The 16,526-nt window shown below is 42.8% G+C and overlaps 1 protein-coding gene across 5 annotated transcripts in view; it reads left to right on the top strand.

Moving 5' to 3' along the window:
* PAK3 (p21 (RAC1) activated kinase 3) overlaps positions 1–16,526 on the top strand; it is a 367,784-nt gene that overhangs the window by 213,858 nt on the left and 137,400 nt on the right. For 2 of the 5 annotated variants that reach the window (XM_081115364.1, XM_081115366.1), the window contains exons 1-3: positions 4,538–4,835; positions 5,770–5,835; positions 5,954–6,063. The gene's annotated coding sequence lies outside the window, so the exon portion shown is untranslated. Of the gene's footprint in view, positions 1–4,537; positions 4,836–5,769; positions 5,836–5,953; positions 6,064–7,324; positions 7,384–11,340; positions 11,489–16,526 lie in introns of those variants that run through there. The other 3 variants (XM_081115363.1, XM_081115365.1, XM_081115367.1) reach the window with 3 other exon arrangements.

Raw genomic sequence — 16,526 nt, forward strand, 5'->3', positions numbered from 1 at the left:
GGTTTCCTAGCCAGAAGTTAGAATAATCTGTATCTCCTGATTCCTTGGCAATAACTATGAAGGCCCAAGAGGATGGGGATTTTCTATCCATGGCCTTTGTTTTTTCCCCACACTATGGTTTTTAAGGGACCTAGAATGTAACTTTTTGGCATTTCTGAGGCTTCTTGCTCTTTGTCCAGCAGATTACCTACCATGTTGCCTCCTCGAGAAGAGCTGTAACCCTAATGATGAGGGAGGGGGGCAGTAAGGAAGGGGCTCAGTAGGGCCTGATCTCAGTGATGGCAACAGGTTGTAGTGAATAGGCCCTGGTAAAGGAGTGGGAACTGTGCTCCCAGTCAATGCCTTGTACACTAGCTGTACCATGCCAGATTCTTTTGTATTCAGAGGAGAAAGGGAGATTGTTTTTAAGTGTAGTACTGTAGTAAAAGCTGTAAAGACTGAAAACCACAGAGATATAGAGTCTATCACTGGAAACCATTTCTGGCTTGAAGTAGGGGTGGGAAGGGAGTCAGGGTATTCAGGCTTCTTTTGCTCAGTGGGTTGTACATTTCTGCCTTGCACCCAGTGCCTGTTCAGGTATGGCTCAGCTCAGCCTGACACATCTTAACCTTTATTGAAACATTGACCTGGAAATCAGACCCTTTTTATGATAGCAGGGGTGTTTTTGTTTGTTTGTTTGTTTTATCTTAATCCAAAGAAGACCATAGTTTCCCAAGTATGCTTATTGTAAAGCTATACAAACAATGGAGAAGTAAATGGAGAAGAAAATGGTTAATGCCCCAACCATACACACATACATATCTTCCTTTTCACCTTTTTTAATTCCTATAGTTACCCTATTAGCATTTTGGTATGTATAATTCCAGATTAAACACACACAATTTTTTTTAACAAAAATAAAATAGTATACATGCTGTCCTGTCACTTTTTTCACTCAAGAATGTGTCAGGGTGTATTTCTATTTTAATACCTAGGAATCTACCTGATTCTTTTTAGCTAATGAATAATATGCCAAAATATGTATATACCAGAATTGATTTAACAATTACTTTATTGAGGGGCAGATTGTCCTTTATGTAAGATTTTTTTTTCATCCTTACATAAAATTCAGGAATAAACATACTTGAACATATCCTGGCATGGTTTTTATGAGTATTTTCATAATCAAACTCCTTGAGTTGAAATTGCTAGGTCAAGTGACATATGCATTTTAAAATTTCCCAAATATTGCCAACTTGCCCTCCAAAAAGCTGTGCCATTTTATACTTCCATCAATGTATATGAGAGTGAGCAATGTTCCCCTTTCCTGGAATTGGATTGGAGCAGTTTGAAAATACTTTTTAAAATTTACTTCTGTTGCTACAAGTACCATCCCAGAGCCTCTCACTTCTCATGTGACTCAAGGGGCTGGCTGGATTGGTGGGAGCCAAATAAGAAATATAAGTGAAGATGCCCTGTGGAGTGGTAGAAAGGACACAGAACTGAGAGTGGGAGACTTGGTTTCTAGGACCATCTCTCTGAGGCATTGAACAGGGTACTTTAAATTGCTGGGCATCCATTCCCTCTTCTGTAAAATGTAGATCATAATAGTACACTGTTGTGGTTGCTGTGTGGATAAAGCGGGGAGATACAAAAGTGGTTGGCAACTTGCGAAGCAGGATGCACATGCCAAGTAGTTATTATGGTAGTGTTGTGATTATATCCTTAAATTAATGAGCTTGGGGAAGGGAATGGAGGACAGTGAGAGTTAAGTGGGAAATCTTTAAGACATTTCAGCTTCACTGAAAATTTCCATGCAGTTGTCCTATATTCTTTTTTTTTTTAAATATATTTTATTGATTTTTTACAGAGAGGAAGGGAGAGAGATAGAGAGTTAGAAATATCGATGAGAGAGAAACACCGATCAGCTGCCTCCTGCACATCTCCCACTGGGGATGTGCCCGCAACCCAGGTACATGCCCTTGACCGGAATCGAACCTGGGACCCTTCAGTCCGCAGGCCGATGCTCTATCCACTGAGCCAAACCGGTTTCGGCTGTCCTATATTCTTGGAGAACAAACCACATTGGCAGTAAAAACTGCTTTATGGTATCAAAAATAAAATAGGTTATTCCCCTTTCACAGGAAGACTAAAGTATTTTGTGCTGGGCCTGACTCCTAAGTCCAGTTCTCTTTCTATGACACCACTATGCTTTAACTTTTCATGCACCTAATAGGATTGTGGCCCTGTGCTACTTTCTGTAACCACCAGGGAGAGAAGAAATATACACATGAAATGTTCAAATAACTGTGTGCGGTGACCACATAAATAGCACTGAGTTATAGCAGAATTATACAGGAGGATTAGAGTGAAATCAAATACCTTTTAATTACTATTTAAATCAATAGCCTAGAAGACCCAAGTTAAATCATTAGCCAGGAAAATCCAGTTATATCTTTCTATTTCTTAAAAAAAAAAAAAACATTCTTATTGTTTAAAAAATAACTTGAATAGTGCATTTTACAAGTTAGAAATGTAAAGTTTAAGTGAATGACATTCATTTTCAGATCAGCACTTTTAGATAAAATTTATCATGATGTAAAAACAAAACTTAATGCGATGGGTTACCTTTTTTTTAACCTCAATGTTAATTTTAAAAATATCTGTAAAATCATTAGAAGCAGAACCATCCTGATTTCAACCTATTAATTAGGGATTTGAGAAGGACGGTGATGAGTGTTTTTGCATTAGAAGACAAGTAACCACCATGCCAAAAAAAAAAAAAAAAAAGCTATTTAAAAAAGCCCGATTAAAAAAAAATTAACAAAAAACAACAACAAGAAACAACACCACCAATCTGGTATACTCTGAGCATTTTTACCCCAAAGAAAATATGCATTTTAACCAAACCAGTAAAGCCATGTCTCATATTAGAAAAAGCATATTCTCTGGACTCAAATCTATATACAAAATTCAGCTCTGCCATCCTCTGCAAAGTTCATGTAATAATCATGTATGCACAAGTATATTTCAATGAAAGAAAATTCAAAGTAAAATGCAAAGGTATCCTTTTAAAAATCTAGGGTATATAGTTCACTGAGTCTTTGTCTCCCTCTTTCCTGCTTTAGAAGAGTCATTGTTCTCTTTTCAAGTCCCAGTATCATCACGTGTTAAAATAAATTAGTCCAAAGATGCATCCCATTCTCTAACTTTCCCAGATGTTGCCTCTGGTAAATCTAGAGTTCTGTTGCATGACTTTTCTAAAAGTGGCAGGTATATTAGTTCACTCCAGTCTTGAAACTTATTTTGTTGGCATTATGGAGAAATGATTGCTGGATGTTATGAGGAGTTGACAAAAATTGGATGAAAGTGCACCGGGAGTATCATGACCCATTTTTACAATTTAAGTATATGAGGATATAGTTATCTTTACAAAAAATAAGTTTGAAAGTGTAGAGGAAAAAATAACCCATAATGAGCTTATTATTTTGCATTTGTTGTTGTTTTTGTTAATCCTCGCCCTAGGATATTTTTTTCCATTGATTTTTATTTTTAGGGAGAGTGGAAGAGAGGAGGAGAGACAGAGAGAGAAACATCGATGACATTGATTAGTTGCCTCCAGCACATGTCCAGACTGGGGCCAGGGATCAAACCTGCAATGGAGGTACTGTCCTTGACCAGAATAGAATCCGAGACCCTTTAAACAGTGGGCTGATGCTCTAACCACTAAGCTAAGCCAGCCAGGGCTCATTGTCATTTTTTATGAAAATTTAAAGTCTCCTCACTGAGATTTAGCATGATTTACATGAGCTTACCAAATCCTGGGGTGGGAGTATGGATTTGAGAATAGTAAAAGATAATTTTGGAGTTAGATTTTAGGCATTGGACACCAGCAAAAATTGAATTCTTTTTTAAAGACAAGAGAGGCCATGGAAGGCTTTAGGGAGAGCCACATTTTAAAGAAATAAAATATATCTATATCTATCTATATAAAGTAGATTAATTATTCTTTTTGTGGTGTAAAAAGATATGTTTTTTCCCCAAAAAATATATGTTTCATGTGCAGCAAGGTAGTTTCCCTATGAAGAGTGTCATCTCTTTGAATCCCAGTGCCATATCTGTCTGCCTGCATTTACTGTGTATTCCAGAGACTACATCAGTATTACCTGCTTGCCTGACAGGTGGTGTCCTAAATCCAAGCCATTTTCCTTTCAAAAGAGTGCCCGTGTAGCTGGACAGATTTCCTCCCCTAAAACTTATCTGAAATTCAAGTCTTCCTGAAGGGTTAGTTAAGGAAGAGAAATTAAATACCCCCCTCTCTTTCCTACTCTCAGAAGAGCCTCTTTCTTGATAGCCAGACCTCTGCCTAGACAACCCTGACGTGTAGAAGTTTCCATCTTATTTTCCTTTCCCTCTCCCAGTTCCCTCCCCTTTATTTTTTTTTCCCCTTCCAAGGCGCTTCCTGCCTGGAAACAAAAGATTGGTCCCCAGTAGCCCACTCAGGGAGATTTTAGTTTGATGCTCATCCTCTGATTGGTCTATGTACTGCGCAGAGCCCAGATGATGTCATAGCAGAGAAGGGCTAGGGAGTGGTTGCGGAGCTGGGACTCTACCTCTGGCTGGCAGCTGTCAGAGGCGGGCCTTCTGGGGTCTCGTGTAGGATGCTGCAGTTTTCCCTTGCCTAGAGCAAGGGTGCGCGTCCGGGAGGGGGTACAGGGGAGGGGGGCGGGGAGTTGGCTGGGCCGGAGGCGGCGGCTATAGCCACGGGGTTGTGGCTCCGCAGCCGCGCTATCCCGCTATCTCCAGTGCTCTGAGGTAGAGGAAAGGTCTTGACAGGTTGGCTGGACCAGTGGCAGGTAAATCCACTTATGGCACCTGGCTCACTCAGGGGAGGGGGTGGCGGCTGGGCATTGCTTTTAGGCGGCTGGGAAGATTTTATGCCTTCTCAGATCCCCCTCTGACTCTTAAGGCGTTCCAGCCTTGAGTCCCTGATGTGGCTCCCAGGGAGTCCTGAGACCAAGGGCGCTGTTCGCAGGATCTCTGGTTGGGAAAGCAGACAAGTGGGTGTGTCAGGGCTCTTCCCGAGGGCTTGGGCTCCTTCGCTGGGTCAAGCCTTATACAACCATACTGGGCTGGAGGCAAAATCCGTCCCCAAAGCTATGCCAGCCTGGAAATCCTATGCCTTCTATGAGCCCCCTCCACCAGCCACTGTTGCTGGGATGGCAGTTCCCACCCCCACCTCCAGGGGGCGGGGTGTGTGTCTGTGGCCTAGCAAGTCCATAGGGGGAAGAGCCAGACCTGAACAAACAAAAAAAGTGACTATTTTAAAAAGGGGCACCTTTCCCCCTTTCCTTATTTTTCCTTATCCCCTTGCCACCCCCCCCCCCTTTTTTTTTTTTGGTTGGAGAAGGGTAAAGGCAGGAGGACTCTTTTCTTCTGTGGGTTTGGAATTATGGAATAATGTCCCTAAAAAGCCTTGGGTCCCTCAGTTGGCCTTTGTCTTTGTCTGGGGAGAGGGGTCATTAGGTCCAGTGGCTCTTCCTTCCCTGTCCTCCTCAGCTTGCAGGGGGCATTGCCCTTAATTTTTGAACTGGATTTGACAAGATTACTGCTGCACTTTTGGGCAGATTGAACATTTTACAGTCTTGATCTCAGCAGGTTTTCCTTCCTGAGCTGGTGGTTGAGGGGTGGGGTGGGGTATATCAGGAGGGCGGTGCCAGGAGGGAGGGAGCTAAAGGCTCTACTTGGAGTTTTGTTTTGTTTTGTTTTGTGTTTGGTCCTACCTTCCAGAATCCAGTGCCAGACTCTGGACTTGAGGGTTCTGGACTATGGTCTATAGAAGTGAAGGAGAGAAGGGTGAGTGGCTTGGCTTTGGGAAGCATGCAGGGGGAGGTTGCAGCACTATTTTTTTTAAATGGCTTTCAGCAGGGAAGCCTTTAGCCATGTTAGTCTTGCTCCCCTCATGGTTTTGCAGACTCAAATCCAGGTCAACTGTATGGCTGTCTGAGGTGCTGGAACAGAAGAAAGTCCACTCCTATTGGTGATAACACTGTGGCCCTGTTCTGAGATGACCGATGTATGAAGGTCAGTGTGGTTTTCACTGGACTATTTGCAAAATTATAATTGGGTAGGTCTGTGATTTGGTGCTTAAGTCCCCTAAATCAGGGCCATCTTTGGGCAAAGGGACTTAATATGGTAATGGATGATTAATAGGCAAGTGCTTGGAGAGCCAGCTGTGTAAGCCTCTGTTTCTGAATACAAATGTTGTACCCCATTCCCCTATGAAAGAGGCAAAATGAAAAGCGACTGGGATGTATGCTGGATAAAGATGACAGCTGAGAATCTAGAGGACAGAGGTACCTTGATATGTCAAAGACCAGACCATTCAAGCTGGCAATTGAGCCTTGTAGGAGAGACCTAACAGAAAAAGGAGGTTCAGCTGGGATAGAGGTGCTGGCAAGGGGCCACAACATGTCCCAGCTAGCTGACCTTTCCCACAGGTTACAGACTTTCTGGTTGGAGGTGGAAATGGTATACAGAGCAAATAAGCTTGCTGAGGTCTTTGAAGGTAGAGCAGTGGACATGACAGGTGAGGGAAATTAAGAATAATTGTGGGGATGGGGAGGTGCTGTCCCCATTAGAGACTCTCTATTAGGAGGTCAGAGACCAAGCTACTACGAGGTCGAAGCGAGTAGCCGTGTGAAGCTTGGTTGGTTGGAGCTTCATCCAGATATGCCAAGGTTGCAGGTTTGATCCTCGGTCAGGGCACATACAAGGGTCAATCAATGAATGCATAAATAAGCAGAACAACAAATCTTTGCATCTATCTCTCTCTCCTTCTCTCTCCCAAATAAAAAGAAATAAAATAAAAAAAAAGATCTAGAATCCAGAGTAGGTAGATAAGAACAGAGTGATAGAAGAAAAAAACATTGTCTTACCAGGAACTCAAAAACTCTGATTTACCCGGTGGAAAGGGGAATTTGGTGGTTGAGGTTCCTATGGCTCAGTCCAGAGTTAAAGGGATGATATCTCAATATTTAGGGAATCAATAGCATTCCCACCCATGTAACCCACCTTTGGGATCTAGTTACTTCTGATCAAGGGAAGAAGAAAATCCATGGGTGGCAGCTCAACAACCAGATTTTACCTTCTGGGCAAGTAGAGGGAATAGAGGGGCAGGTACCCAAAGGGGACTGGATGAGCTTTGAATCTGTTTGAGACAGGTAGGTTGACTGCTTTTACATGGGAGTGTCAGGTCTTTGCTCCAGATATAGGGGTATCTGCCTGTGCTCAAAACAAAATAAATAAATAAATAAATAAATAAAATTAAAGCCCTCATTTCCAGGCAGGGGCCCATGGGACCCAGTGCAGGCTGAGGGACGGTGAAAACAACTATACTTGAAGGTAAGTGCAGCTCTCAAGGCATCTGGGGTGCAGCTTATGCTTCTGCTGTCCTGTTTTTCCCCAACCTCTCCATTTGCCAGAAATTAGGTGGTTTCCTCTGCAGGGCCTGGGCTGGACTCCCCTGCCAACTAGGCACTAGGAGGCTTCTCCAGCAGGGGCAGAAAGGGCATGCAGTGGTGTGCAGGGCCTGAGTCCTCCAGTTCAGGTGTGAAGCCCTAGCCTGGGAGCCAGTAACATCCAGACATGTAGTATCTGACATAGAGGTATCAACAAACCAAATAAACCACCAGATCTAGCAGTCTGTTTCCATTCCCCCCCAAGAAATGTGTCACTTCTTATCTTGCTCTGTGACTTTGGAAGGTATGTGCATTTCCATATGAGGTGATTACTGGTATCAATAATACACACAGCCTAACTGGGAGTTTAATTGGAAATGTTAATCAGTGTCTGATTTGCACATTCAGTCAATTATCTGCAGGTTGGGGCAATCTGTGCTGCACCCAGGGGATGTGATGTAGGCGTAGCTATCTCTAGGACTGCGGGTGGGAAGCAAAATGGGAGAGATAAACCTTGAAGACTGGAAATAGATGAACAATATACTGGTAGAGAATGTAAATCATTCCAAAGGCGTGGCCACAGACAGGGAGACTGATCCCTGAGATGGAATAGGACGGTATTGAGGCCACACAGTGGGATGGAGGCTAGCTAGTGTTATGCTGTGAGATAGGAGGGGACTGGATTTGGAGAAGTAAGTTTTGTAAGGACTAGAGTATCAGGATCTGGTGTGGAATGAACCATGGGAATCAGAATTCAGGCATTCTGGTGTGAGTGTTTGTACCTCAGTTTCCTTGTCTTTCAAATGGTGGTGTTTGGGGGAGGTGCTTTCTAAAATAATTGTGACATTTTAGGAAGTGGGCCCATTTGTTTCGGTAATAAAGAAAGGCCTGCTAAAGGATAGCCCTCTCCCCCAAAATTACCCCTTCTAAAGCACATTCTTTTTCCATATGCTCTCCATTTGAGGGAAAACAGTACAAAACACACCTGCAACCCCTACCCACATTTCATATCTTCACCAGTATGACTACACTTTTGTTTTATGTGAATGGTAAAAATAGGGAAAAGAGAAGCTCAAGTGGAGAACCTCCTAAGGACCCTATAATCAAGCCCAGAAAAATCTCTGTGGGGGTCTTATATGGTATGGGTACAGAGATTCACTAGTGACCTTGAGTCTCAAAAGAGAAGGGCTTGGGGTAAGGGTGAATGAAAGACCTGGCTTGGTTGTGGATCCTTTCCCTTTTATCTTTCTCCCCTATCTCTCTCTGAGCCAGGCAGAATTTTGGAAATTCTACAACCCTCAAGAAACCTACCCCTAACAATCAACACAGTCACGCCCTATAGTGACCTCAATGGAGACACCTTTGGCAGAGCTACCCATACATGCATCCCATAGCCCAGCTCTGGTGCCAATGCTAACCCTTGTGCACCTTAGTCTCTGTGGAGAAGGGCTCCAGTCCTTCCAATTGGCCTGAAGGAGAGACTCAGGTGCAGCTGTGGCTTCTTGTAAGCCCTTCTCATATATGGATGGGGCTGGGGATTGAGAGAAGGGGCCATCCTCTACACCCCCAGTGCCCAGTTTCCTTCTTAGAGCCTGAAAAAAGCTCCAGAATTCTTCAGTGCTGGTCAGGGCACTTGCTATTGGAGAGTTCTGTAGTAGAAAGAGTGGCTGTCTGTAGCTTCTCTCATTCCATCACCAACAAAGTGGCAGCCCTAGTCCCCATACAGAGATGCTGGCAGAAAGCTGGAATGCAGCAAGTCTGCGGTGCTAGTAGGTAGAAGATGTGTGCACTGATCCCTATCTCAGGTCCAGTAGGAGGCCTGAGCCACAGGTGAACACATAAGACAGTAGAGACACATAACATGATACAGGCATACAATGTGGCATAGGCATATGACACACAATATGGAGTAGCCACATGGTACACACACACACAGCATGGAATAGATGCAATACACATACAACACAGTACAGACCCACAGCATGGACACAATATCGTACTGACATGATACACATACACAACACAGTATAAACATGACTGCGCCTGTACTAAACATAATACAGACTTGCTATACACACAACAGAATATAGATATGGTTTGGCACACACCCAAAATGGTATAGGCACACAGGGCACATAACTTGGCACAGATATATACTCCACCCACCATATTCTCATTCAGGACATATACCCAGGCCTACAGGAGGAGTGTAGCCACCAGGTGGAGTCCTGTGTTCTGCCAGTGGCATCTGCACTGGCTCCAGCTATGCAACTGGTGGGTTTGAGGCAGGCTGCATGGAGTTAATAAGTGAATGAAGGGATGTCGAGGCAGGCCTAAGGAAAGCTCTGGATCTTATGCAGAAACCTGGAGGTGCATGGTTAGTAAGGTGCATTTCCCCCTTCCTCCAGGTCTTCTAGCACTGTTCCCCATCTCTGTCCCCCATGGATGCATGCTGCCTCCCTAGGAGTAACCCTCAGTTCTGAGGATAGGTGAAGTTTTTTTGTGTGGCCATCCTTCTTGAGCCCTCTTCAAGCCCCAACCCTCTCTGGAGCTTTGACAGCCCTCACTTCTCCAGCCCCTGACCTCATCCCCTTACAGGATGAGCTCCTGCAGTGTCAGAGGCTGCAGGCACACCACTCAGCTGCTGCAAAGTGGGTGGTATTTGGAAAGGCTCTTTGGAGTGTGCATGTGGGCAACACAAAGGGAATGCCAGGGTTCCTGGGGGACAGATGTGCTCTGGAGTCTTGCCAGGAACAAGTGGAAGACCTGGGGTATGGCTTGGTCTTCTTAGTCAAGAAGTGGTATTGTGGGAATCAAGGGAGCTTTTCTTGGCTCCCTGAGGCTCTAATTTTTTTTATCTCCACCTTTAGTTATCCAACCATCCATCCATCCACCCATCCCTGACTTTGGCTTAGGACCCTGTGAATTCTGGTTTCCTCTAATAGTATGTGTGCTAGCCTGGATCTGGTTTTATTGTGAGTTACGTATAAGTGCTGCTTTTCTTTGAGGATAAACACCATGGAGGAAAAGGGGACAGGGTAGGAAGGATTGCAGAGCTTGGGGTCCTGTCAAGGGAAGTTTGGCCTCCTCCTTGAGAGTACTAAACCTTTGAGAGACTCAAGTGAATGTGTGGATAGACAGGAAAGGGAAGGATTAAAGAGACTCCATCTCCTTCAAGGTTGGACATGGAAACCTCTGTTGGGAAGATAGGGTAAATTGCCATGCACATGCAAAATAAAAATAAGAACCCAAGTATATATTACCCAATAAAATCTTGGGAAGATTGTAAAAGATATCCCTGTGGTGGAGATAGGGGAAGGCAGAGAGAATTTCCTATTAGGACCAGATGCTGAGGGCATCAGCAGCTATGAGATGACTTTAGAGTGTTTCCCACCCTAGTGTAGCTTATTGAGAAAGAAAATGGAAATGAAGGTAAACACTTGGAGTTGAGGAGTGAACAGCAGTGCCAGGTCTTCAGGAAGCTCAGGTATCCTCAGAGCCCACCTGAATTCCCTATTATCTCTCAGTTTTCCATGGTACACTAGACTGTACACCTCCAGTAACTATGAAATATTTCACATCTGTCATATTTGATTTAGTCCTCCCAGTGGTTAGCCAAGGTAACTAGGGTAGATCTTGTCCACTTGATAGCAAACCGATCCAGAGTGGTGAAGTGACAGCACTTCCCAACTTAAAACTCCAAGTTCATTGGTCTTTCTGGACTCCTATGTAATAATGCCTTTTTTTTTTTAATGCTTCTCTGATTCTCTGTCTTTTGAAGGGATTTACTGAAATTCACTGTAGTGCGTGTGTGATATTTTTTTTGGGGGGGGAGTGGATGAGGGAGTAGTAGTAGGTGGGGAAAGAGATTCCTGCTCCCCCACAATGCTTCTCTTGGCAGGTTTTCCCCAAGAAAGAGCAGCTGAGTCCTTGCATCTTGTGGCAGCTGGTGTACCCAGCCCTGAGTTCGTCGGAGCTGAAGGCACCCTGGTCCCTTCTCATGGGCAGCACCCACCCATGCTAAGGTCCTGCAGCAGTGGTGGTGTGAGGTGAGTAATGGATTCCAGGGCAGGGAGTTAGGGATCTCTAAACCCAGGTAAATGCCACCTTTGCACCAAAGCTCCTACTTTTAAAGACCCTGATTAGGCCTCATCAGCCAGGCCCCAAGGCATGGCCCCTTCTTTCTGTACAGCTTCCCTTGGTTTCTTGGTTCCCCCCATCTCTAATATGAGAATGACACTCTTGACCTACATCCTAGAGAGAGTAGTAGAAACAAACTCACAGTCACTGGCAAATCCTTCATTAATGTCAAGCTCCATCTAAGAGATTTAGTGTAACACAGACCTGCTTCCCATCAACCTATCATTTCTTTTCTTCCTGCTTTCCTGATGCTGAAGTTGCATTTCAGCCACATGCCACAAATTTACCAATTGGTTCCTGTAACTTCGACTACCTCACTACCTCAAAACTTTAATTTTACCTGCCTATTTAAAGCATAACTTCCAACCCAATCATCCCAGCTTAACTTAAACCTTCCAGAACCTTCTCTCTGCCTTCCCACCCAACCAGGGAATACTTCCTTCCCCAGCTCTCCAACAACACTTGAGTCTGGCATGTAGTATAGTTTATTCTTCTCTAGTGCCTAAAATAATTCTTGCATGGTTTCTGCAGTATTAATCTTGGCAGGTAAACTATACTTTAAGCTCTTCATGGGTAGGGACTAGATCTCATAGGTCTCTAGTCTCTCACAAGTGCCTGACAGCTCCCCAGCAATTTTTAATTTTGGCCTCTCTCTCTTTCTCTACTTCTTTCGGGTTTCTTTGCCTGACTCTCTGATCATCTCCCTGTCTCTTTACCCCTCAGGCATCTGTTATAGCTTCTCTGTTGGCTTCTCCATCTGGCCTTCTTTTGCTATGTGCTGCAGTCCAGGCACCTGTTTGTATCTTACTATCTCTCTGCCTTTCTATCTGGTCTTCTGTCTGTCCCTTTGTCAGTTACTTAAGCATCTCTCATATTGCCCATGTCAAAAACAAACAACCAAAATCAAAAGAAAAACCCAAGAGAAAAACAAACTGAACAAAAAACAAACAAGGAATATGAAATCCAATTCCCTTTCAAACTGAGCCTGTCCTGGGCCTAAAGAACAAAGGAAAACTGTGTCTCAGCGACAGGTGTTTATGTGATGCCTTCTCATGAAGGGGAAGCTCCAGAGTTTCAGCTGTGAAATTAAAGGTATGAAATTACAGCCTTGCCGATATTGATGCATTCAGCTTTCTAGAGATGCTCTGGTAGAGGATCCTCTATAGATCTTGAACAACAGAAGGTAACTAGAACTGGCTAAAATAAGAAGCAAGCCACGGGTCTCTCCTGGGTATTTTATGACAGCTGCAATATAATGTACTTATTGAGTAGCTATTGTTGCTAGCACTATACTAGGCATTTTACTTGCATGAGCCAATTTGATTCTATAGTAATTCTACAAGGTATTATGTTTTTCTAATAGTTACTATGTTTCTTATTATAAAAGTGATGCTACCTCAGGGTACCTATTATTATTATCATCACTGTTTTACCCATGAGGTGATAGAGGTTGAGAGGTGCTACGTAACTTGCCTATAACTGGACACATATGACTTTGGGGGAGACACTTATTAGAGAATTTCTCAGAATCCCAAATTATTTTGGTACCTTTCAGTGCTCATAAACACTCTCACAAGCACACTTGCCTACTTGTACATTCACACAATCATACTTGCTTCTTTGACTCACACTTTTCACCCTGAACACAATCATAGTGACGATCACTGTTATTCCCCCACCCTCACACACAATCATATTTATAAATCCACTAAATACAGGCAAATTCTTACTGCCACATACATTCATATTTTCATGCTGACACACATTCATACTTGCCATACACCCCACTCTCACGTTCTCACTCACTCATACCTTTATGTTTTCTTAAATTCTGACACACAGTCACCCTTAAGCCTAAAATTCCTACACAGTTACACATATTCTACGCACAAATACATACTGACTTTCCTCTAATTTTTTCTCATAGATAAACCCATGTTCAATTTCTATCACTCCCACACATTTGCACTATCACTATTTCCTCCTCACATTCACACATATAAACAACTTATAACTAATCACAATGATATACACATGCGCATGAATACCCATATGTTCACATTTATATATGCTCACACGATAAAAACAGTCTCACCCATTAAACTTTTATACTTTATTACATGCTCTTATATACTCTCCACTGACACAATATCACTATCCTATCACATTCACACATACACATGGAAACTTATTTGTTACATATTCACATTCCTATTCTCACTGAGGCATAATTGCACTCTTCACCAAACTCATCAAATATAATCACAAACACACTCACTTTCATAAATTCAGTCATTTTCACTGAGACACATCACCCTACTCTCACACTCATACACAATCACATACACACAGTTGCAGTCACCTTGACACACACTAACACATACATATGCTCACTCACATTCAGTACCCACAAAAATTAACATTAACACACAGTTACACTGCACACACAGGCTTACATCTTTACATTGTCACATTTTTACATATTCTCACATTCACAACTGCACTTAAAATCATACCCTTCCACACATCCTCATGGACTCACAGTCATACTCCCTGACACTCATGTCCATTCACATGTACACTCTCTCATACACCAACTCCCATTTGTACATCACACATATTCACACTGGCACAATCACACTTTCCACACACTCACATTCTTATACATTCCTACTCTCACACTGACACACCTTTATTCACATTGCTATATACATTCTCACCAGTACACATGTAGTGACATGAATAGCCACTGACTGCATTTACCTTGGCACACACCGGAGTAACCCATACAATTCAGTGTCACAATCAATTTACAAGAATACATATATACACTTATATAGATGTAGTCCACATAGACTGACCCTCACTCAGGCTCATAGTCATCCTGTCACATCCTCTCTTACACTGATACACTTACTCACACTGAACCATATAGTCACTGATACATAAATCACTACTCTCATTTGACACACTCTACTGAACTTCCACTGACTCTTACCTGGACTCTCAGATGGACATATCAACTCTGATACATACTCACATTGACACTAACCTACACTCCTTCACTGAGATGATCTCACTGATCCACTTTTACTCACATTGATTCCAAAATGCTTATAGCAACCCACACTCTCATTTATACACCCATATATACTTTGCCAAACTCTTATACATGCCCCACACTGATATTGCCACATTCACACACCTCTTCACTGACACACACTCTGTAACACACCCAATTACAGGTAATAGTTTATAGTCAGTCGTCATTCTTTTTTCCTACTTGCACTATTACTCTCCTTACTCCTGCTAAAAGGCTTTCCAGCAACCTGTGGCCAAAGAAAGAGTGTTGGTCTCAACCAGGGTACTAATGGGAACTAGGTCTTTCCTGAGCAGAAAGGAGTGGAATTTATGTCTAGGATTTAAAAGAGAAAGCACAAACGCACATATCGAGTTTTATATCCTTTTGCCAGTTTCCTCTTACAGAAATCATCTCTAATAGAACCTTACCCAGTCCCATCCAAAAGAGGTTGGGATTTAGGTGTTTATTTCTTTTTAACGGAGTTTATAGCTAAACTTGCTACCTCATCTCTCTTCCAAGGGGAGGGAAAGGTGAAGAATGTGTTTCTTTATGCACTCAATGTTTTCCTATACTAAAGTGTGTGTCTCCAATTTTGTGTTTATGCTCTGGAATTGCCTGTGGATTATACACATGGAAAGAGTAGTCCTACTACAAGCAGGCACCTCTGATCTAGCAGGTCTACTTTTAACCTGTTAACCCATGGACATGAAATTAAAGAAAGAAAGAAAAGATGATAGCAAGATGATAAAATAAATTATATTGTGCATGTGCATCCACAGACCCTACTGGAATTTCAACAGCTGTAACCAACAAGTTAACAGAGAAAATTTATCAGTAAGCTTGGATAAAGACAAACTAAAGAAACTTCCTTGCACTACAGACAGACTGTAGATTTCCCTGTAAGAGGATGAAAAGAAACACAAAATCTGGGAGTGAACCAGTAGACCAGGAGCCTGGTGCCAGAGCCATGTGCCCTCCCAGTTCCTTAGCAGAGATTTGGAAACATGAAAGCCCCTTGTATCAATCTCCTTAGCCCACAGTTTCTGCTATAGTCTCTCTAGAACAATGACTGAAAAATATGACTAATCCACCATTTGATACGGGTTCTGGCATACCATGTGGAAATGCCTATACTCTGGAATACCACCTACCACCCAAAACATCTTCCATTAGATTGAAAACGTATTTGATAGCAGACACCACATCATCTTAGTTTGGATTCCCAATGCGTATTACAATGTCAGGCCCTGAGCAGCTACTTGTAAAGCTCAGTTAAGAAACTGAAAGGGTGCCCTAACTGGTTTGGTTCAGTGGATAGAGCATCGGTTTGCTGACTGAAGGATCCCAGTTTGATTATGGTCAAGGGCATGTACATTGGTTGTGGGCACATCTCCAGTAGGGAGTGTGCAGGAGGCAGCTGATTGATGTTTCTCTCTCATCGATGTTTCTAAGTCTCTATCCTGTCCCTCTCCCTTCCTCTCTATAAAAAAATCAATAAAATAAAGAAACTGAAAGGGTTATGTGGACAGCAACATGTTGTCAAGACAGGTGCAGTGCATCTCTTCCTCAATCCTAGAATTCCAGTAGCATTATCAGTATGGATGGACACTCTTCAATAGTCCTCACATATTACTAGGCCCAGATTAAGGTTCAAATGGGTGAAAGAAACATACTCTGCCCTTAAGTTATTTCATATGAATAAGAAAGATGAAGTCACTGTGAAACAGTAGAATAAGGCAAGTCTTGAAATTTGGGATTAGAAAAATCTTTATCATGTAATTCAGTGACCTTCAGGCTCCAAAGGTCTTGAGGGCCCATGAGTGGTTGAGAACAGCAGTCAAGATATAAGTAAATCACTTCCAAAA

This window comes from Myotis nattereri, assembly GCF_964212035.1.
Source record: "Myotis nattereri genome assembly, chromosome: X".
In the NCBI taxonomy this organism is placed as follows: Eukaryota; Metazoa; Chordata; class Mammalia; order Chiroptera; family Vespertilionidae; genus Myotis; species Myotis nattereri.